This window comes from Crassostrea angulata, chromosome 2 (genome assembly GCF_025612915.1).
Source record: "Crassostrea angulata isolate pt1a10 chromosome 2, ASM2561291v2, whole genome shotgun sequence".
NCBI classification, from domain to species: Eukaryota; Metazoa; Mollusca; class Bivalvia; order Ostreida; family Ostreidae; genus Magallana; species Magallana angulata.
Genome location: NC_069112.1, coordinates 73,283,711 through 73,308,617, shown reverse-complemented (window position 1 = coordinate 73,308,617; position 24,907 = coordinate 73,283,711).

Genomic DNA, 24,907 nt, shown 5'->3' with positions numbered 1-24,907 from the left:
CGGCAAGTAGCATGCTGGGTAAAACCGAAATCATGCCACTAACACAATGACAACAATAAACTTTATATTTACCTGATAGCTATTAAATCTTTATATTAACTTTATGTTTTAATAAATTGATATCTTTTAAAGAATTAAGAGTCTGTTATATCAAACCAACACTAACTTTTCAACAAAACAACATTCAACGTATACATTCGTAGTTCAAACTTGAGTTGAAGGTAACGATTTCGCCACTTGGGCTTTCTGAATGAATGTGTAAATATGATAACACAGTATTCAGGCAGTCCACCGCCACATGGTGGGGTAGGATCCTTCAATTATTTACCACTGTAGCCATAACTCTAAACCCAGATATTCATATTCTCCCCTTCATGTCTTGACACAATCTGACTTTCAGAGTTAATGACACAGGAAAGTGTCTGCTACTCCCGTCCCTAACAAAATATTCTAATGCCCCTTGAATATCAGAAAGAGGTTTCCTAACTTAGACAAATGCACACTATCTTAACTGTAGAGGTTATGGGTTTTGCCAATAAACTGGGGGTATCTGATTATTATACCCCCGCTCCGAAGGAGAGGGGGTATACTGTTTTACCCTTGTGTGTCTGTCTGTCTGTCTGTCCGTCTGTCCATAAACAAAAAATTCTGTCGCATTTATCTCAGCAACTATGAATCGCTGATGCTTGAAAGTTTTACACATGGTTTGTTAAGGCATGCCATATCGTAGATATATTTTTGTACCAAACGGACGTCAACTTCCTGTTAAATGACGACTTTGCTCATTTTTTAACCAAAATTTTCAAACAAATTTTTGTCAAAGAATTCTCAGCAATTGTTTATCACAGATGCTTGAAATTTTTACACAGTATTTGTATAGGCATGCTACATTGTGGGATGTATTTTTGTACCAATCGGACGTCAACTTCCTGTTTAATAAGTACTTTGTTTATTTTTAGCCAAAATTTTCAAACAAATTACCGTCAAAGATTTCTCAGCAACTATTTATTGCAGATTCTTGAAATTTTAACACACTATTTGTTTTGGCATGCCATATTGTGGGATATATTTTTTTATCAATCGGATGTCATCTTCTTGTTAAATAATGACTTTGTTTATATTTAGCCATAGTTTTCAAACAAATTTCCGTCAAAGATTTCTCAGCAGCTTTTTATCGCAGATGCTTGAAATTTTTACACAGCGTTTTTTAGGCATGCCATATCGTGGGATATATTTTTGTACCAATCGGACGTCAACTTCCTGTTAAATGAGTTCTTTGTTTATTTTTAGCAAACATTTTCAAACAAATTTTTCTCAAAGACTTCTCAGCAGCTATTTATCGTAGATGCTTGAAATTTTAACACACTATTTGTTTAGGCATGCCATATCGTGGGATATATTTTTGTACCCATGTTAAATGTTGACTTTGCTTTTTTTTTTTGCATATTCACATCAGAGCGGGGGTATCACTAGTGAGCATTGGCTGACATATATCTTGTTCTCCCTCCACAAGCTAAAACCTCCATCGCAGCTAACCTATTGACCCTATTTCTAGCTGGCTCCATACACCTGGGCCTCTTCGAGTACCTCCATGTTTTTTGCGGCAATATGAAGAAACAGACAAGCTGACAGTCAGGGAAAACTGATGCCATAAGTCTGATTTCACATTTGACCCTGTACAGCAATTTAGACAATGGAATTTGGCCCAAATCATTGCCACCACAATGCATAATAATAAATTGAGGAAAATGCAATGTAGCTAGGTACCTCAACTTCTTGGCCACATTTAAAAATTTTAATTCCCCATACCCAGCAACCATAACCCAATCCCCATGTTTTTCAGCCCAAGGCTTGTTCCTCCAGGTCTTATTCTTGCTTCATTAGCTGTATGCTTTACGATTACGAAGAACCAACTATCCAAACACATGTAATATTAAGCTCTGAAATGTTTAAGAAAATTAACAGAGGTGAAAATTGTGTGAGTGGTGGCCGTATGTATGTTTGAAAAGCACTACATTTCCACCTTCCTGCAATTTTGATTTCCTCATCAGACAACCCTCGCTTAAAAAGCAGTAGTAGCTGCACGTATTCTAAACGAGTGAGATTTGTAAAAGTCTTTATCTAAACCAAAAGCAGCGATTGCCTTATCTAAATCTACAGCAAACTGATATCTTGTCAAAGGTTTCCCCCCATAATGACAGAACAAAGCACTTCAAGAATTATTTTTTTTTTGGCATTTAATATATTTCATATAGAATTGAAATATAAGTATTAATTCTTGCATTTATCAAGTATCCAATGTTTAATAAAAACAAAAAATTCTACTTCCGGTGATATATTTCAAATATCTCAGAAAGCCTTTTTTAAAAAAATGTTTACTCACGAGATCTTAGAAAGTCAAGTGATCAATACACGAAACTTAAATAGATGATAGGCATTTGATAAAAATGCATTTAACCGTTTTCATTTTGTCAACCGTCACTTCCGGTTCTCACTGGAAGGGTTCAAACAAAGCTGTTCGAAAGTTTAACTGTTATTCTTTGACAGTGTTAGTAAAATTGATAAACAATAAAGTACAGTTGTCTAATGCTCAAGAAATACTAACTTTTATTTTATTTCACTGAGCATTTAAGTTTGCCTGTTTCCTGTCAAGAGACAAAAAACAATTACTCTGAGAGATCTAAAAAAACGGTGATGACTTGAACAAACAAACTTTGTGGAATGATAGCCCTAAGTATGAGTCCGTGTTTACATAATTTTGTGCTAATCCTTGTCACTTCTGGTCGTCACCGAAAGCACATAGACTTTCGTTACATGGAATGAACACCGGTATATCATTACACGACCCTACATAAGTTAACTTTACAATGTTAAATAAGCAATCATATTCTACCTTCGGTGAGTTACATCAACTATCTTTGGTCCCTTTCCTTCTTTTTTTTTCAAATTTGATACCTGCGAGATTTTAGTCCCTGTAAGTGACTGTGACACCAATTTTTAGACATATGATTGAAGACGTGTTTAACGGGTTTTATTTTGTCAACCGTCACTTCAGGTACTCACCAGACGGGTTCAAACATTTCATGTTTTTAACAAGTTTAACATATTGTCTGGGATGCTTCGTCTAGCAAACAGTGATATGCACTAGAAAAATGTACAAAAAAAGCCTCCAGCTTTTATTTTCATTAATCACTTTCGCTCATCCGTTTACGGTATCCACTCAAAAAACTTAGTTTCACCAAGATCTCAGAATTGGCAGAGAGTATCGATATTTTATCGTATCATATAAAACAAAATCGGACGGAAGACATACTCGTTATTCGTATCGAGATCTGGTTATTTTTTACATTCAAAACAAACAACAAGCTTTGGAATGTCCTCTTGTTGATATTCACTACCAATAAATCATGTAATGTCATTGTTCAGTGCGTTTCGGTTCTGTGTTTGATATGCAAATTAGCATTCACATCATTGAAATCAAACAACCAATCGATAAGTAATATGATATTCAGCGAACAAAATTTAGCATGGCCTGACAAGAATACTGGCGCGCTGTTAGTAAAACGATAATTAATCATTGTAAACAGTAAAGAAATGACCAAAATCGTGACGAAGACCCAATTAAGTTTTTGTTCAGAAATTTCTGAAACTGTTTGTCTATCAAATATTCATTTTTTAATTAAATGTACCATTCTTTGAAGACCAATTAAAATGAATAATAATTAGAAGAATCGCAATGAAAAAGTTCTCAGAATTTTAATTTCAACAACACGTTTTCTAGATATAATATTTATTTAATGATGTAACATTTACAGTTAATCAAAATTATGACCCAATTAAGATGCAGATAACTGCAAGGAAAAACGTATCTTTATGTTACAAAAAAAATATACTACACGATTTGAGTCTTAAATCTTACACTTGCCATAGCATCCTGATAATCAAAATCATTTTTTTAGTTGAAGATAGTTATGAGTTGAACATAGTTATGAGGCATTTTATAAATATAATCATCCATGCAACTTTGAATATCGACCATTATTTGATGCAGTTTTTTTAAACTTATAACTTTGAAAGCTTCTTTACACGAAAGATTAAAAAGATAAAATCTGCACAAGTTTAAAGGGACATAGGCACGATTTTAGATCAAAATTTTATTTCTGATTTTAATGTATGAAATGGTTTACATGCAGTTTGAATGGATGACCAAAATCTGAATGTTCGAAGTCAAGGTAGACCAGAGATACAGCGGTAAGAATCATTGTTGAATTACTATATCTCTGACAAAATGACTCATGGCAAACAAGGTAAACTGATTCAATGTGTTCATAAATGATATTATCAACAAAAGAAAGCAAGATTTGATTGAAACTTATACCAACAAAAGAAATATACAAACAAAAACAAGAATAGAGTTTTGTTTACATAACACAGAATTCCAGACTCTACATCTTGCTTCAAACTTAATATGTTTTACGGTGCGACCGTTGGGGCGAGCACAGCATGTGATCAAACAATGAATTATAATTAATTAATAAAATAAAATTAACAACGTGAAATTTGAATGCCAAAAAATAAAACATACCTATTTTTCAGTAAATTTTCATTATTCATAGTTTATAAGATTTGTTATAATTTATTTATTTATATGTAGAACAATAGTTTAATCTCAGATACAATGTTGTAAATAATATACATTTTAATATATAAATATTCATTGCACTGCATCTCATCTTTTAAAGTGATTGTGATTATGATTGATTGATTGATTTCCCCCTTTTTTTTTGCAGTAGACATTTTTTCTTAAACTTACATATAAAACTTGACTCATCATAGAGCTCCCCCCATGCTAAAAATTTTTTCATTTTTGTCAATTTATACATAGAAAATCGACTTACCATGGATTTGCCCCTTCACTTAAAAGAAAATAATTAATGTTTAATTTTATTTTTAATTTACGCTTAAAAATATTTGCTTATCATGTTAAAAGAACATGGTGTTGTCCCCCCCCCCCCCCCCTGCATGTAATAAATGGAAGTGAAAATAAAGAAACCATTGAACTGCTAAAGAGCTGAAGGATTAGAATTTTCATGATTTATTTTTCTTTTTACTTGCAAAGATTTTTTGGATGAGGCTGCCATCCACCCACCCACCCCCTTTAAAAAAAGGCGCTGCTACGTATAACGTTACGTTTCAGGAAATTACCGTAATTATAGTGAATAAAATATTTGTGAGCATTCATCCAAATTAGTGCAATTTACAACTGTTTCCTGTATCTGAAGAAATGTCCTTATTCGTCAGCTGTTCTTTATCTTAGCCTTTGCAAGATTTTAAGAGGATTTTGGTCATTTCAGCAGATTTATAATAACTTCAATTAGAGTAATTTCCCCTTATCAGTGCTTATTGTGACGTCAAAGCTGACGTTGGTTAAGTGTCGTCTTACTCTTTAAAACTCCCCTGAGAAATAAAAGTATGCGAAGTATACTGTTTTATTTACTTAAAAAGCACGATGTTCTTAAAATTACACATCTTATAAGCTTTCCAAAGGTTTTACTTTGATTCTCGGGAGAACGTGATGTTGGAACGTGAGGTTGGAAACCATTGGTACTATGAATTGTGGGTCAAAATTTACTGACTCCGAAAAAATATATCGGATCAATGTGTAAACGTTTGTGACGTCTCACGATTATTTTTGATTGAAAGTGTACTGAGGTGAACTTTAGAGGTAACATTGACTGTATGTCGCTTACATCGTTATTGTTTTTACTGTCTAAATTTGTCTTGCTGATTCTCGTGAGAGTGTGAAGTGATAAAAATTGCCATGATTACAGGGAACTACTGGGACGATTAAAACGATGCATTACTGGTCCGATTTACTGACGCCAAAAAAATCCGTTGAATGAATGTGCAACTAGTCCGAATGTTCTATTCACATACGCCTTGCCGGTAAAGCTCGCTTCGCGCCGGCGCTGCGCGCCGGCGAGCTGCGCTCGCTTATATGTTTTACGGTGTGCCCGTTGGGGCGAGCGCAGAAGGAACCAAACATTTCTCATCATTGTTAAATGCAACGTTAACCCGTGGACTTGCCCCAACCTAAAAACTTTGGCTTTGTCTCGAAATCTTGTGTGTATATCATGGTTTTGAGATGATTTCGGTATAGGAAAATTTCACATGCAAATGAGTTAATGGATCATGATTTTCGGGTGATCTGTTAAACTAAACAAATTGCAAGAAAACCATGGTCCTGGTATGATCTATTGTAACTAACAACTCATATCAAAACCATGGTCCTGGTATGATCTGTTGTGACTAACAACTCATATCAAACCCATGATCCTTACATGACCTGTTAAAGGACAATTATACGATAATTTCTTTTTAAAAAAATGACCACTTAATTTATATTTTGCAACAGACAATTATATACTTTTAATATTTGAAATACATTGTCAATTACCAAATATGAAAAATAGTATACATATAAATATGTCACATGAACTGTATCGTTAAGCCAATATAATCTGAATTAGAACGCAGGATCAAAGTCTTCCATAATTTAGATGATAATTATACTGTTATTTCAAACTCTTCTAGCAATTATTACATGAATTGTTCAAATTAAAATATTATGTATGCATTTCGAAACCTAGCTGCAGGTCTGTAGCTCCCGGTCTGAACTAATGATACATGTACATGTACATCCATGCATCGGTCCTACTAACAGAGAACTCTAAAGAACTCTAGAGAACCGTAGAGAACTCTGGGATTTTTTTCATTTAGAAGGGCTAATAAATGCTTTATTATGCATTTATCTGTTCAGTAACATGTAATACTACATACATAAACTCATTAAAGTTGATTTTAAACTAATTAAAGACAAATTCCCGAAGGAAATCTAGTCGGCGTGATCGTCCAACTCCGATCCCGATCTAATGTCATTTAGACATTGTTTCTATATAGAGGTTACCTCAAGCCATTGGTAAAATAATGCACGTAAAAACACAACATAATATATATTAAGCTATCACAATTCAATGATCATATTCTGTTGTTATAAATATAACAACTTACGTACGTTATTATTATTGTACAGAAAAAATGTATCTTGCTTTTTACTTAACGAATGACTCTTAAATTTCATTTGATCATTAAAAATGTATTCCCAAAGCATATTGTAAATAATTAAAACAGAAATATAGAATTTGACCACAATCGTGAACATGCCCCTCTAATTTCTTCTGTAAGGAAAAGGCAATCCATGCACTATTTTTAAAGCCTTTATATCACTTAATTAATATTTACAATTCCTAGTGTCTTTGTCTGCGGTAACACTACCAATCAATTTTATTATGTACAGTCCAACAAATTCAAATGACCTATGCTTTGATGCTACCCCTGGTTATTTTATGACGTATGCCATGAAGAGACAACATCTCGACACATTTTTGGTGCATCTAATGTTTCAATCTGTCTGTGTCGTGACTTTGCTTCCATTTAATTTTATTGACTAGTTAATCATTCTATTGCTCACAATTGATGTTTTGTTACTTGTAAAAGTTATTTTTAATTATGCCGTATTTATTGAAAACACAAATATATTATCATATCTTTTTATTGATACAATCGACATGAATTTTGGTCTCTGTATGTTTTCTAATTTTTCTACAAACTGCGTGTACATGCAAAGACTGTATATAAGAGGTGTTATTAACTTTCAAGTGATCAAAAGTATAGATTAAATGAATACTTTCATTACTTTTTGAGACTGTAGGGAAATACTAGTAAGTCAAACTAATTCGTTTAAAATGATTTCTGTCAGACTGTTTTATCGTTGTAAATTTGACGGCAACTCCCAGCTGAAACTCTTAGTATCTTTATGTGTAACCACACCAGAATTGTGCCATAGTGGATCTCCGATATTCTTTCGATTGTCCATTTATAAATGCATATTCATGGAGAAGAGTTGTTTTATTACACTCCGGTAAAAATATCAAGATTTGAAGTTGACGACAAGCAAAAAGTCAGTATCGTAATTAAAATCATAACAAATCACAAACGGAGAATAAAGACACTAACGCTACAAATTATAAAATATAATTAACCTTAAATAAAATCCATATCACGAATTATATTAAATATTGAAAGAATTAAAAAAAAAAGTAATTTTAATGGACTTGTAAACTGCTCGGGATCGAGATCCTTTGAATAATTTAGTCTCCCCCAACTTGATGTTTTGCGTGAAATAATTAATATCTTCTTAAATCCAAATATTTTAAATATATATTTCGACTAAAATGCAACTTTTTTTATCATATAAAATGCAAAAATAGGTTCTAAATACTTTAAATATGAAAAAATCGCCAGAGTTCTCTAGAGTTCTCTAAAGTTCTCTAGAGACAGTAGAGTTCTCTGTTTAGTAGTACCCTCCATGCATTAGTTGTTTGCTTCACTTAATAAATCACTTGATAGTGTATTGTAAATTAGTCTTTATAAAATATTATTTACCTCAAGTGAATAAGAATATATTCCCCCAAAATACTTCCATAAATTCACTTTATAAATATGCCAAGATAGAGCAAGATGCCCACCAATAAGAAATTTTCCTGACATGTACATCACATTTAGGCTCCAAAGTGAACATTCAAAATTTGCAACTCAACTTCCTGTTATGCAGAAATATTAATTCTTAGTGGTCAGTTTATCTGGCAATTAACGAATCATTTCAAACGCATGCTCTGTTGCCTTCTAAGATAATAGCACATACCAGAATCACAAGAAAATCATAGCAGACTCAAAACCAAGAAACAAACCACATCAGGATCATACTTCCTTATTTGTCACCTATGATTTGGGTATGATTCATTTAATGGATCATGTCTAAATCATAGAACAAAATCATGAATTTGTGAGTTGGATTTGATTTTTAAGTGATTTTGATATGATTTCTTAAGAAAAATTTTTGTTTGGGAAGTTATCAAACATTTATTCGAATTGTCCATTTTAGGCTAATGCACTTAATCAAAACACCACTGAGCATAAATTAAATGTAGAACAGACTTATTAAAATATGTTGAATCAAAGCCGTTTGATTTTTTTAACAAAAAGACAATCATGTTTTATCATTCCTTTACTTTTTGATAATGATAATTAAAATCAGTAAACAATAAACTGCTTGTCTGAGTGTGTTATTTCCTATTTTGTTCCTTGTTGTTATATTATTCTGTATCATCAATTCGTTTATAATTTTTGTATGCTATATAAAAATGCGTTGAAGACATTTTTTAAATAATTTTTTGTCACCTACCTCACGCATGCATATTACAAATGGATCGATATGACAGTCAGTTAAGTATGGAACTTGCGTGTGTATTTACTATTAAAGCCAAAAAAAATATGATCAAAACAAAACTAATCTGCCGAAGATTCACCATCAACACTGATACTGAGTACTTACTACACGTTACACCCAGTACATATGCTTGATCCACCTCTTTTATATTGCGCGAAGTCACTACTGTGACGTCATATACTTAACTTTCTTTTGCGCTCGACGGTTCTCGTAAATTGTCGGAAAAATTCGGGAAAAGAAATGACGTCATATGTCAACAATAGTTCAGATAGGTACAGGTTTTTTTTATGTAAGCATGTGTTGTTTACTTTAGTGTTTTAAAGGATTTTTGTTGTTTTAAATGAAATAGATGCATGTATACGATTAAGAGGTAAGAATTTCCCTTAGAAACGCTTCCTGTTCCACCATGTTGCCATGCACCGCAAAGGATCACTGGGATATAGTAGAACGTTTTCACGCGGGTCCACAAAATTTTCTTTGAACAATGTGCAGATTTCAACTCGAATTTCCTCCGTTCGTACACGTTGTCTATGGAGCTCGCTACGCGAGCGGCGCTTCGCGCCGCCTCGCTGCGCTCGCTATCATATGACTTTCAAATTTCGACAAAGCATTAAAAATACCCATATAAACCATTTTAAATTGGAAAACCAAAATTGAAGTTTTTGAGCTCAAATCGTGTCTAAGTCACTTTTATATTATATTTTACTTTATTAAATTTATTCAGTTGTTTCTGTGGGATAATTTGGGGAGGTAATACGGCAACATTAACAAAAATATTCGTATAGCCGCTTAGATCTTAAAGTATACGTGTATCAATTAATCATCATTACAAAATAGCGATGTGTTGAAAACATTCGAGGCTGTATGTGTGTAAGAACCAGAAGAAATCAATATATATCAGTAATGCTTTTTTTCATAATCAGAGTTTTCAATAAGATAATTTAAAGAATCTGTGACCCCGCTTAAAGAAAAAAAGGCTAGAAAACTGGAAAAGCCTATCTGTAACCTTTCTTCTTCAATAACTTCACTACAGTACATTTACATGTAACATGTAATCTGTTTATTATGCGTCTATTTTTAACTTAAACATAGAAATGTTCAATTTAGATCTAGAATACTGAAATATGTTATCTCAGGATATAATTTGTCGATAATTCAATAAATTTACCTCATAGCATGCATGAAAGACTTATAATTGTAAGTGCTATGGCTTTTTTGATTTTAAAATATAGGGAATAAAATAGATTTTTTTGAACCAGAAATCAAAATGAAGTCGATGTATCATGCCTTCCACATCATGAGTTGTTTATCAACATATTAATATGAAAATGACAAATGTGTACGGATTGGTTGATCTAGAATAATGATTGATCGAACTTTAGTATAAATTCTATGTTTATGTCAAATATCGTTCAAAAATATGATAAAATAAGAAGCTGCATGATGAACTTCTTTGCAGCGAGTTCATATTTACTTTGTTTTATCTTAATGTATAGCTATGGACAATTATTACCTTTAACTTCGCACTTTATCAAGCAAGGCTATGTGTCGGAGAGCATGAATCAAGGTGTTTTTGCGGTACACATCTTGGAAATCAAGTCTCTTGTAGAGTGTGCAGTCCGTTGTGGCATGAATTTACTTTGTAACGCTGTGGACTTTTGCTTTGTTGATGGTTTATACACCTGCCGATTCCGTTATGGACATGCTAACCTTTCAAACACCATTACACAATGTGAAGTTTATGAAATCACATCTGTAAGTACAATTATATTAAGAGTTTAGAACATAGATAGATAATTTTTCAGATGGAGTGCACCTCTCTCACATTATTTGAATTTGGACTATTTTGGTAATGATATTTCAATAATCTTCTGAAAAATCAATGTCTTAGCCATTAAAAAAAACACTTAACATAAAATTTTTAATATTTGACCAATGTTTTTTTTAAAATATAATTAGAAAAAAGAATAATCTCAGTAATTAGAGAAAAATTCTAATATTCAAAAATCGTCATTTTATTGCAGACTCAAAAAGTGTTTGAAACAGCAAAAAGTTAGATAGTAAATAATGATTTTTTTTTCTTTAAATCTATTTAGTAGTGAAAAAATAAATGTGCTGATTTTTTTTTCTCAGTATTCCATCCTTCCGTGTCGAACAATTTTAAAAGGGAATGAAGGACGGAGAGTGGAAAAATTAAAGAATCAGAATTTTTTTTTTTGGCCTAGTGTCCATAATATATTCAACACTCGTTATTATCAATCACAGAATGTAACCTGGTTTGAAATGTTACTTTTTATTAAAATTTTAAGTACTAGAGTAGGTTGAATTGTTGTAAATCCTGTCTGATCCCATTGGATTTTGTTTTACTTCTAACGATAAAGCAATCGGCTGCTATTAATTTGTTAAACTCAATTTTATATTTTCACAACACTAGCATATTATTTGTTCGTAAAGCGAACGTTCATGTAATATTCGGAATTGTGTTGTCCATTTTTATTGATTTTTGTGTGATGTCTTGTTTGTGACTTAAGTTCCGTAATAAATGTGTTTGAGCACGTGGTGTTATTCTTGCCGAGCAGCAATTCCTGAATATTACACTGGCGACGAGGATGGCAATGAATCTGCCACAATTCCCTCAATTCGTAGTACATGCAGAGCGTAGTACTGCAACATGATAAAAGAAATGGAAGGATCGACTCGAAAATCTGTTGGTTGTATTGAATATTAGCGAAAAAAAGCGGAGAAAGGCAATCCTTCTACACTACGCAGGTGAGGAAGTACACGACATATTTAGCACGTTAACTCTAGCACAAGATGAAGAGGACCATTACAAACAAGCGTTAGATGCTCTCAATGTTTACCTTGTCCCAAAGCGGAATAAGGAGTATGTTATTAACAAATTCAAACAGTCCAAACGGGAGATAGGAAAAACCATAGACACTTTCCACACACGTTTAAGGAAGCTTGCCGAAAAATGTGAGTTTGAGAACATAGACAATGAAATTAAGTCACAAATTATTCAGTCATGCAGCTCTATAATATCGTGGAGAAGAGATCCTCGTGAACGTGAAATTGACTTGGAACAACTTCTTTTATTGGCGCGTTTATTTGAAATTAGTGATTAACAGGCCACTGGTATTGAAAACAACGCAGCGCATGTCAACGCCATGAGAAAAATTACTGAACGAAAACAAAACCACAAACCAAATCAACCTAACAGAGGAGAAGGCAATTATCACAGAGTAGGATACAGAGGCAACTATCATAGAGAAAACTCGGGAAGAGACAAAGAAGAAGAGTGTTCCAATTGTATTGGATCATACCCTCATCAAGGAATGTGTCCAATTGAAAAAAAGCGATGCAGTTCCTCTGGAAAAGACGATCGTTTTAGTCGCGTGCGTAGATCTAAATCAGTGAAAAAAAAATCAGATGCAGGAGCCCGCTAACATTGAAATTTCGAGTTAGAAGACGAATACACTTTTCATGTCTACAAACCCAAAGTAAGCAACATTAAGCAACCGAACACAAAGGTCAAAACATGTGACAAAGAAGTCAAAATGCTGGTAGACACAGGTACAACGATAAACAGTCTTGATGAATCAAACTACGGTAAACTAAGAAATTGCCCAGCCGTTAACCCTACTATTATAAAGGTATTTCCATACTGAGCAGAAAAACCTGTTAACTTCGTCGGAAGTATTTATACAAAATGTTTATCACTCAGTAGACAGAAGTTTACATTACATTGTTAGGGGCAACTATGGGTCCTTGCTCAGTTACCAAACTGATCTTAGATTTTTGAGGTCTCACTTAATTACAACTAATTTCACCTTCGTCCGTCATGATTAGGTGTCAGTTGTTGTAGTTGGGACGTTCTATGTTTAGAGAACAAAATCCACATGGTAACAACATCCTGACATGAAAACATGTCTAAACTTGAAGCCACAGCAGGGTGTGCCGTGGATTCTCACCATTGTACAATGTAGTACAATACATAGGCCAACTACATTGTTCACTGTAATCTTCTCTTTAAACTATCCAAAATAGAGTGCGCAGCTAGGTTAAGGACGCCCATGGATTATCGTATGAAATAAATACACTAAAACGGACTTAATTCCAGACAAAGTATACAAACTCATCCAAATATGGCAATGATAAAGTTTAGGCATCATTATGTTACTACCGATCTCCCCTACATTTTTCACCGGAACACAGTCACCGCATCAGCTGTTTATCACGTGATACGCTAAAAATAGAGCAGCTACATATGACTTCATTTATTGCAAAAGTTCAACGATATACGAATAAAATATTAAATTGTTGTTTATATCACTTAAAAGAAAATTAATTGCTTAATCTAAAAAGTGCTGGGAGCAACTATAGCAGTACCAGCAACATGCTTAACTTTAGCATTGATCGTTCAAGTTTAATAAATTTTTTCGATAACCGAGTTAATTCACGTGTCAAAAAATGTTTCCTTTCAAGCAACAACTTGCTCCCAGCACTTTTTACAATCACTGGTATTTGATGAAATTACAAAAGTTAAACACAATCCTTAAAATTGACGGGATATCGTTGAACTTTTGCAATTTTAGACAGATGTATATGATCTTATGCAAATTAGCCGATTTTCAAACGCACTGATGATCAGGATCAAGGGCAGATAATCTGGCGTTGTGAAGAGCGGAAAATTTAAAGTTTACATTGTTAATCGTTGGTTATTCCTTACCTGCACATTTCATTAACCTTTTAAACCTTTCAGTTCGTAAAATACACAGGAATATTACCAATTTATTATTTTTTGTTCAGTTTAAACAGAATAGAGTGATAGATTCGTCAATGCACCAGAACAGAATCAGATAACCCTATGCGCGGATCTAAGGTCTGGGGTGGGTGCTGGTTTTGTATAAATGTCTTCCTTATAATTTTAGACTAATTAAAGTGTATATATAACAGGCTAAAGAAAAGAAAATAAGAAGCCAGATCAACGCGTACGTAGGATCGTTTTTGAAAGTGGGGGGCAGACTCATCCAAAGAACCTTGACAAGCAAAGGAAAAAAATCAATATTTCTTTACATTCTCTCAAAACAGTTGGGGCCAACTCCATGCATATTAATTTCTTATATGTAAATTTAAGAAAAAAATTTCGGCATCTTATGCTACGTGCCTGCTTCAACAGTTCAATCTACCCCTGTTTATTAATTATGTAATTTGATATTGTTATCAAGTGTGTCCATGCGCGGATCTAGAAGAGGGGTACCAACCCCCCTGGAAAATGAAAGTTTATTAAATTTACATAGTAAAATCATCGCAAATATACCTCGGACAGGACCTCCACCCCCCCCCCCCCCCCCCCCCGTGGCAATCACAATCATCCTTCAGGGACCCCCCCCCCCCCCACCCCCTGGAATTTTTTTTGGATCCGTGCATGGTGTCTCTGCCACGATATAAGTTAATCTTGCTTATAACTATAAGAGTATCTCTACCATAAAGTCAGAATATTTTTTTCATCATATTAAGATACAGAATTCTTCCAAGAGACACACTGAACCTCATATTTGTCAAGATTTTCATAAATAATTGTATGAAATTTTCATATGATATCAAATGAATACAAAATAAAGGCATCAATATATACTTTCATTGAAAAGCAAAATTTCCAAACTCACAATTGTAATTTTTTAAAACAGCTTTAATGTTGTTTTTGATAATGTCGTCACACATTCAAAATACACCAAAGCATGATGATGAGCACCTTTTTATCCATCATGTTTATGAATTTTCAGATTATTATTTTTTATTAAATAGTCTGTAGAACACAGGGAATATGTGGGTAGGGAAGACAGGGTAACCTCAAGAGTTGAAACCACAAGAATCGACCCGCAAAACCCATGTCGCCAGGTGGTAGCAGAAGTCCATGTTGGGCTGAAATAAAAATTTTAAAAAATCAATTAGCGGTGGGAACATATGCATAGCAAATACATAAATATTTGTTACAAAAAAAATACACTGACCATGCAGTGTCTTATGTATGAAAACATGTGCGGATCTAGAAGGGGGGAAGATTTTACATTATAAAATTATCGCAAATATGCCTCAGACCTCATGAAAAAAAACAATAACCTTTCGGACCCCCCCCCCCCCCCACCTCCTGGAAAAAAAAATTCTGGATCTGTGCATATGACAAAATGGCAGTACAAAAACCAAAACCAAAACCAAATAGCTTAGGTCTAAACTATTAACACATATCAAATTGAGAGAGTGAGAGAGAGAGAGAGAGAGTGTCTGCTTTACTCAAAGTGTGATAATTGTAGTAAATATTTAATTCCTTTTGATATACTATATATCTCTTCTCGAAATAATCTTTGACATTATAATTCCGTTAGTTTCATATTTTTTTTTCTATCAATGAATTGTCTATAATGTCACACATAAGCTGATGTATCTCAGCACAGTAACAATTAATCCAACATACACATGTATTTGTTATCTCAAAATTGTTTGTATACAATGTTCATGTACATGTGCTATGCATGAACACTTTACCAAGAAGTGAATCAATATGTATTTACATAAAGATAAACCATAACTCAAAACAAATAACAATGATTCTGTAAAAAAAAAATCCAGAAAAGACTGTATTATGAATATCAGGGAATATAAATACCCTAAAATTCTGACCTTAGGGTAATATAATATATTACATGTAAGTTCTTTTCAATTTTAAAATTAAAATCTTCTTTTAAGAAAATACATAAATGAATTGTAGAATAGCATATAAGTTTAATTTAGATTGGTTAATTTTAAAAAAAAGTCTGCTATTGAGTAAATTTATATGTTATTGTGTGCATGTACATGTGGATAAGGTAGTGAATAATAATAACACACCAGGTCCGTTTAAAGCTTAATTGTGCCCCTCGAATATTATATTGTATCTAGCCACTATGCAATCTGGTCTCAAGCGGCCGAGTCTGACCACCACATATGTTAGATTTTACAGGTTGGGGTCTATTATCAGATTATTATGAAGCATAACTGCACATATTTAACACATCAAATATATTAATCATATAATTTTAATGCAGCACATACAAATTGAATATGTAGTACAAATCTTTCTAAATTTTTGAATTCATAAATGAAGCTGTGGATGGCAATATAATGCAACATTGTGTTATCAAAATAAAGAAAAGAAATCATGATGAATACATGCACTTGATGATTACATCATTCTACACTTGTGTACCATGGGACCCCACATTATGTTGTGTACATACAATAGTTCAATACAAACCCGAACTAAGACACACATTTACATACAGTATGTATATATATAGCATAATAACAAATAAGAAATCAAATCAATGTTATAGATATCTACTGTAAACTATACCAGCAAAATGAATTATATCATCTGAGATCCAAAAATTTACTGAAGTGCAAAACATGTGTATACCCAAATCACCATGCAAACATGCATATGCACTTTGTAGGCCCTAATGAATTCTACAATTGTGTACCCTGGGAACCCCACCTATTTCAAGTGCAATGTTTACAGTGTCTGGCCTGGTGTGTAGTTCAATACACAAAAGAATAGCCTAATAAGAAGTAATAATTCAAAACAGCGATGATGTGCAAAACAACACGTGTGTAGGTACACTGCATGGATTGAAAAGAGCAAATGATTTGAAAAGAAAAGGTCAACACTACATATCCTGTATTAAAACATACCTTAATTATCTCTCAAACGATGGTTGAGCTGCATTTTCCATTCTCGGCGTCTTGCAGGCCATGCATCTTATGAAAATGTTGACACACCGCTGTCAGCTGTTCGCAACCAAAACAAGACGAGTGAAAGCGCTGTGTGGACGCGGATGGTAAGCAAACGACAATGAATTTTAAGAAATAAACACCTTTCGTCACATATTTTCGATACAATATTCTTTAAAATAAAATTCAAAGTGATTATTTAAAGCAGTCAGTCGATAAATTTTAACAGCGATCGCTTTACTATATCGAAAGTAGGAAAAAGATGAAAACATGAATAATGGGCGGAGCTAACGTCATGAAATGTCACGTGATGTTCATGAGGTGAAATCTATGGGAGGCCTTAACCTAGCTGCGTGTCTATATAGTTTATATATTATTATATATATTTATAATATTTCTAATAATGGACATCCAAACAATATGCAACCAAAAACATGCCGTCTGCAAGGTTTGTTTACCTGACATGAATCAGTGTTAATATCTACACTCAACTTATATGAGAGATATATTATGACAATTCTTAGTGTTACTGGGGTAAAATTGTCATAATGTACGGGATCTTGTTTTCTGCCATTCATTTGCCCTATTCAAACGCACCCTAATAAAGGCCTGGGGGAAGCCTGTAAACGCACCCTAATATAGGCCTGGGCGAAGCCTGTACACTGTTCCTCCAGCGACGAAGATGAAACCCCGGATTCTCTTCACCACTTATTATGACAATTCTTGGTGTTACTGGGGTAAAATTGTCATAATGTACGGGATCTTGAAATCGCTGTTTAACCGAAGGAATCTGGACTGCTCACCGCTATGGGGAGTGGCGTCCTACCCGCTCTGGGGTGTAAATTCTTGGCCCAAGCTCTGAATATAGAACAACGCAGACAAGACTTCGGTTTACCACTCATTTATTAAATATTATTAACCTTTTATTTTTATAATTTATAAAACATTCCAATTTTAACCATTTTACAACTCAATATAATACATAATAATTATAAAATATTGAAATCCTCTGAACAACTAATAATATGATCTTACCTGAATATAGAACAACGCAGACAAGACTTCGGTTTACCACTAATCCAAAAGTCCTATCTCCGCCGTCTATATGCCCTAACCTACGTCACCTCAACCTCCATACCCTTATTTGTTTATCTCACAACGCGTTCACTTACTCCGACGCGCCGTGGTCAGTTTATATCGTACTTTATATTTAACACTTAGCCACTAACTCGGTTCCGTGTTTCTTATCATATATCAGCACTACAACTCCCCTAATGATGTACACATGACCCCTGTTTCATCTATTAAGAATTCTCTATCTACTGACCAGCGGAAAATAATCTTATGAATGAATCTGTACACGTGTTTTAATCATTGCGGCGGTATATTTAGCCTATATTTACCCACATGTACTTTAAGCAAACTTAATGTAAAATATCATTATGATAGATATCTGTAATATATCTTAGTGATATCTAATAATTATTACTTCAAATAAAAGTCATCAAACGTTTACTTGTCATTGACTTTTGATTTATTTTTGTGTTTTTAGCAATATTACATGTTGAATGTTTAATGTCATTCACAGTATTGTCTTTCTTTTCGCCAGATTAGTTTTCTTTCAGAAGATATCCATCTTATCGATTTTTAATAATCTGTCATTTAATCGTTCGTTTATATTGTTATGTTTGAACTTTTGACACTGTTTCTCTTATTACAGAGCAACGACTGCCAGGATGGTTTATTCTTAAGAGCTCAAGGAATATGCAAAATCAGTAAGTTGATGTCACAAAGTAACGACACCGTAAAAAAGCGATGCATTGAATCTTGCAATATTGTTCGCGTTTATTTGCGAATGTTGTATAATGAAAGTGAGTGAAGTAAGAAAATGCGATAGTCCTAATCGCACGAAAGACCAGATAATCGGTCGATTGAATGAACGCAAATGCGATAGGACGAGCGGCGCTCGTTAGATCATGCGTTTCATACTTCCTTAGATTATGTGAATAAGGCAATGGGGGTCAATTAAATATGTTTCATCAAAGGCTATTCTTTTTGCGTGGTTAACTGTCTTAAACGTTTTGATGACCCTGCGATGAGTCAGGAGAATTGACGAATAGTATAAATAAGAAGCACTCTGCGCATAATTGTTAGTCTGCTGGTAGACGCAGAGGAGTGCATGTCACACGGTGAGTAATACAACAAGTACGGTTTATGTTTCATTAGCAGGACCACAAACTGCTGCGGGTGTACCATTTGAGACATTAAGTCATTACATATTCTCTGGGAGCATAGACTCAGAAACAAAATAGTTCGAACTAGGTTCAGAGCAAGGTCTGAAACGGGTGGTTTCAGACCAAGTGCCAAAACCTGCACAAGGTTAGCTTGGGGAAAATTATACTTTATAAATCAGTTGAAAATAACCATCGTGTTTGATTGAATTTGATTAATGGTGTTTAAGCGTTGATTTTTAAAACCAATCATTTAGGAACGTAGGAAACGTTTTAGGAAAATAAATATATCTGTGGTTTGAACCCCCGTTACACGTTACTGTACGAATGCTCGTATGAGTAAAAAAAAGGGGGTTTATATACCGCCCGTTTTCTATGCTCTTCAGAAAAATTAGTTAAATTCAATAGAAAATATCGCCTAAGAAGATGACAAAAGCAACATTCAACCAAGGTAAATTTTGGCCTTTATCAACTCTAGGTTGATACCAAAATGTTGATAGAGTATTATTGCATATAATGTTAAAAAAATTGTAATTTATTTGTTGACACTGAATAGAAACTAACTGTATTTTCAGAAAGCAATAACATTTCACTAAACCTTGGTTTAACATTTATAATCCAGGCCAGGACCAAAATGATCATATATTATTACTTAATACATTAAAATGTTTAAAAATCTTTTTCTTTTCTTCTGCTGACACTAAGTAGAAATTCAATGCATATTGAGCCATCATGACAATTATAACTCTTATGAACCCCCGGATAGGGATTCAATTCCAGGCAGGGTCAAAATGTACGAATCGCTTTTAATATATATAATATTTAACAATTTTCACTAAAACAAAATCGTCAATATCAATACCTTAGTAAAGGTTTTTTGACATCGGGGCGTGGTTGAAATGACAGTTTAATGTAATTATATATAAAGTTTAAAAATCTTCTTTTTAATTTTTGTGACACTATAACCATTGATGCCAATCTATGTAACTTAAACGGCAGTAAAACATTTTAAGTGGCATAATGCACGAAAAACATTGGCGTAGTCTTCTGGAACGAAAACACATAAAAAACAATTTGTTCGTATGTTGCAGGATAAAAAAGTGTTTACCTCACTTAATTAACCTCAGACGCCGTGTGTGTCATTGATAACTGAACGATATAAATTCCCAGTGCTAACATTTGTAGGGATATACATCGAATGTAGATATTAGCCAGTGATTCAGAGCTCGCAAAAATTGGTGTACGCACGTGTGTTTGTCTGAGGGGTGAAGTGTAATACGTTCTTTTTGTCGAGAAGAATATATGAATGATTTATGATTGATATTAATTCAACTTACTTAGTTTTCTATTGACCGTTTATTTTATGTATTTTGTCCTACATTCACGTATGTTGATCTTTTAATTGTCTGAGAACTGTTTAAACATTTCACTTTTCTGAAAATAATAGGAATATTTCAAATTAACGTGGTGCAAAACGTAATTCGAAGACGAATGTATTTAGAAAAAGTTAACGTGTCACATGGGACGAAAATACAGATCGATGATTATTTTTTTTATTTCCATTCATAAATGTGTTTTTTAATTATATGATAAGTTAAATAATATATGGTAGGCTATAGAAATAACAGGATTGCTTTTATAAATCGGTCTTCTGATAATAATGTTAATTAACAATATTGTCTTTTTTTAAGTGAGTGAGACAGTAATTGTGTGTGAAGACGGAATGATGGAATTGCGCTGTTCAGTTGGAAAACTAAAAATCAATACAGCAGTTTACGGAAGAACAGAAGGCCGAAACGTTTGCCCTCATAAAAACATAAACAAAACAGACTGTAAATCAACATCATCAGATACGGTAGTAAGGAATAAATGTGATGGAGAATCTAGCTGTAGTATCACTGTTTCAAACAGTGTCTTCGGTGGAGACCCTTGCCCAGACATATAGAAGTACTTGGACGTGACGTTTACCTGTGTTGTAGAGTAACTGTATACGAAACAAACAAAATTAGGCGTAATTTTTTTTTTTCAAATATAATCAACAGTGATACATAATATGAAATAAATTTGTACATTGTCACCATAATTGAATAAATACTGAATTGCTTCTTTATCTTTATATTTTCATTCTAGAAACCTTTATTCTTTGTCACTCTGTATGGAGCAACCTGTCTAAAATTATTCGATTTTCATAAAAAAGGGTCATTCACATCTCTGGGAAGAGTTTTGTGCATGTATACAAAACACAAACCTTAAAACTTCCTATGATATGGATCTTAAGTATGCGTTTAAAATGAAATGCAAATAACAAAATAAATGTTTGAGTTGATGAAGAAAATCAACTTTGAAGCTAGCCATAGCAAAAGGCCAATGGGCCACACCACACACATGAACAACAGTACTGAACATCTTTATGAAATTTTAAACATGGAAATTTTAAACTCTAAATTATTCAGCTTTACCACAAATTATGAAATGACAAAAAGTGACCTTGGCAACAACAGCATGCCATACAACAGTACGAAACCACAGCGAGTACGAACGCTGCATAACCTTAAGAGTATCACACTACTTCACAAAGAAAAACCACGTCTAGACGATAGACAAAATACTCCGTACTACACGGCAAATATACAAGTACACCCTACTACACGACATAAATTCAAGTATATCATCCATTTATATCCCAATATACAGCACACACACTCGACACGTGACCACACAGGAACACGCGCGAGCAATCACCTATGTTTAACAGTTCTACCTCGTAAAACCAGTATATCAAAAGTTACAAAAAATACTTAATAAAAACTCCATAGTAATGTAAGAAGACTGAGCCGTAGTTAAATTACAAAAGTATAAAGTAGTTTAACTTACCCCTAATAGGAGAAAGGGTTACTCAAAACCTTAGCTGCTCATACCTGTCAGGAAGAAATCGTGGCCACTGTCTGCCAGGTCTGCAATGCAGCAGTTTAAATAAGGTAATCAAACAATAGAAAAGAACTGTAGCTGACACCGTGTCCAGAGAGGTACACTACGGATATAAAAAAACAAGTTACACAGGAATGTTTAAGAGGGCCCATACAGGATACTAATACGTAAAAAATATAATACCGGTAGAGACTGATATCTGACATCAAGTGACCATTGAGGCCTGTTTGCCTCTTTATGTAACAAGTTGTATGTTTCACTGAAATGGGCAAGCAAACGAACTTTACAACGGTACGGACATTAATTTCTATGATGTATTGATAATTTTGAGATCCATTTGAAATGAAAATAAACTTAATAGTAGTCAACTGGAAGCTATCTTTGCCTTTTCCATTTGTACAGAGAAAACACGCTTCTACCCATGAAGAGAAGAAGCTAATTCTGGTTTTAACGTGGTACAGACAACGCAATGTGTCTTGTCAAGGGCAAAATAGATCATAAATATCGTACATGTCCGAATATCTTATAACTTAGTTTTGTAATGGTAATAGTGACTTTAGTTTCTGTTTTTATTTAAATTTTCTCTGATAAGGTTTGGTCTTTTGACTTGTCCACCGGTTATTCTCCGTTCGTTTTTCCGATCATGATATTTTTTTTTTCAAATTACGGCAATATCCCCGATAAAGACATTTTTATAGATATGACATTGGGCACCCAACAGGTGTGACTGGGCGGCAGAGAATCTCACTCTTACATGCCGCCTGGTTCTACCTCTATTTTTGGGATGTAATGTTAATTTACTCTCCTACGCAGTTACACAGACAAACCGAAGGTTAAACAGTGTTTGGACCTAAGAACAAATGATCACCGCTTACAAGGATACTGTAGATTCCTTAGTTTACGCAAGTACTTAATTTCGCGATTCAACGGTTTTCAATTAAATCGCAAATTTTATCATAGTTTTATGTAGTTTACATATGTTCGAAAATTAAAAGCGAGATTTCAAAATTAGCGAGATGGGCTTCTTTCGATTTTACGCCTTTATTAATTTCTCGCGTTTAATTAGGAATTTATAGTAAGTGCTTGAGAAAATAATCGATAAATTCGATGTAATGTGTTTAGAAGCATTGTTTTTTTTTAAAGAAACTAAGATATAAATACCTTAAAAATAGTCATATTTTAAATAATAAACACGATTAAGGTACTTTCAGAGTCGTATGTATTCCTACGCCAGAGTTACCAATCGCAATTTTTTTTTGGTAGGCTTGGAAAAACATCTCAAATGCATTGCCTAGGCGTCCATGACAACCCCCGTTTTTATAAAATTTGATATGAATACAACACATTTTACAATATGTTGAGATGTGGGCTAGACTTCATTAAAGTCAATAATATACCATAATATATTTACCACAATAATATACAATAAATTTCTATTACAGAAACAAAACTTTGTATCAAATTTACGCTGATTTATTATCCGTAATTCGGAAATCGTCGTGAACAAAGTGGAAATTGGATGCATGCGGACAAAACCTGATATTCGGTATATATTTTCGTGATGGGGGAAAGGGATTTTTAAAGTGTCCCTCTGAAAAGAGAGATAACTTCTGTAGAAAATATTCTGACTGTTTCTGATAACTAATAATTATTAACGCAACAAGCAACAAGGAAGGTTGTACGTACTTGGCCCCATTTTATGCTGGAATGCGACATTTATTTTAATTCAAACATTAAAAGATGAACTTTGAACAGAACGAACTGAATCTCAAATTTTCAGGGTAAAATGGGGGGGGGGGGGGGGGTTAAGGGCTCATTTTGAAGGTTTATATCCCCCTTGATTTTGATCACACGGACTTAAACACACGCGTTAAGTAGAGGAAATTTAATATTTATAACATTGGTCTGAGGGCGTTACTGCCTCCGAAGTTGTCAATGCTCCCACAAATTATTGATGTATTAATTATCTTGATATTAATTAAAATATACCGATGATAAAATAAAATATATTTTCTGTTCGAGTATTCTCAGTACTTCGACGATTTGCCTTATTGAATGGCTGCTGTGAGTGACTGGTAACTTCAGCCTCATAATTTTGGTTTCATTATTAATACCGGGTGATGTACTTGCATACCCAGCAGTTTGTAGTAGGGGAAAATCGCCAATGTAAGTATAATTCATGAACAATATCGAGTATACTCTTTTATCGCCAATAAACAGAATTTTGTTTTATAGTGTCTGGTATCTCAAAATAATTTTAAAGTGTTGTCACTCGTTCTAATGTGAAATATATACATGTAAATATAACTCATTAAGATGGCAACCATACCCCAATACAATACGTCAGTATCTTGTTTTGTTATACTTTCATGTTAAATACTGAAATCTGATTGGTTAAGACGCAGTTAATAATATTTTATATTACCCTCAGCGTTAGCAACGCACTTAGCAACGGGTAACATTAAAAAATATTACATGCGCGAAAATTATGTGCGTACGGTTCGCTGTAGAATTCACGTTATTCCTATATAAAAAAAGTAAAATTTTCTTAAAAATTAAGACATTCAGTATAACAAAATAAATAGTGCCTGTTTGGGAGGATAACAGTTGAAATTGACACCCCTCGAAA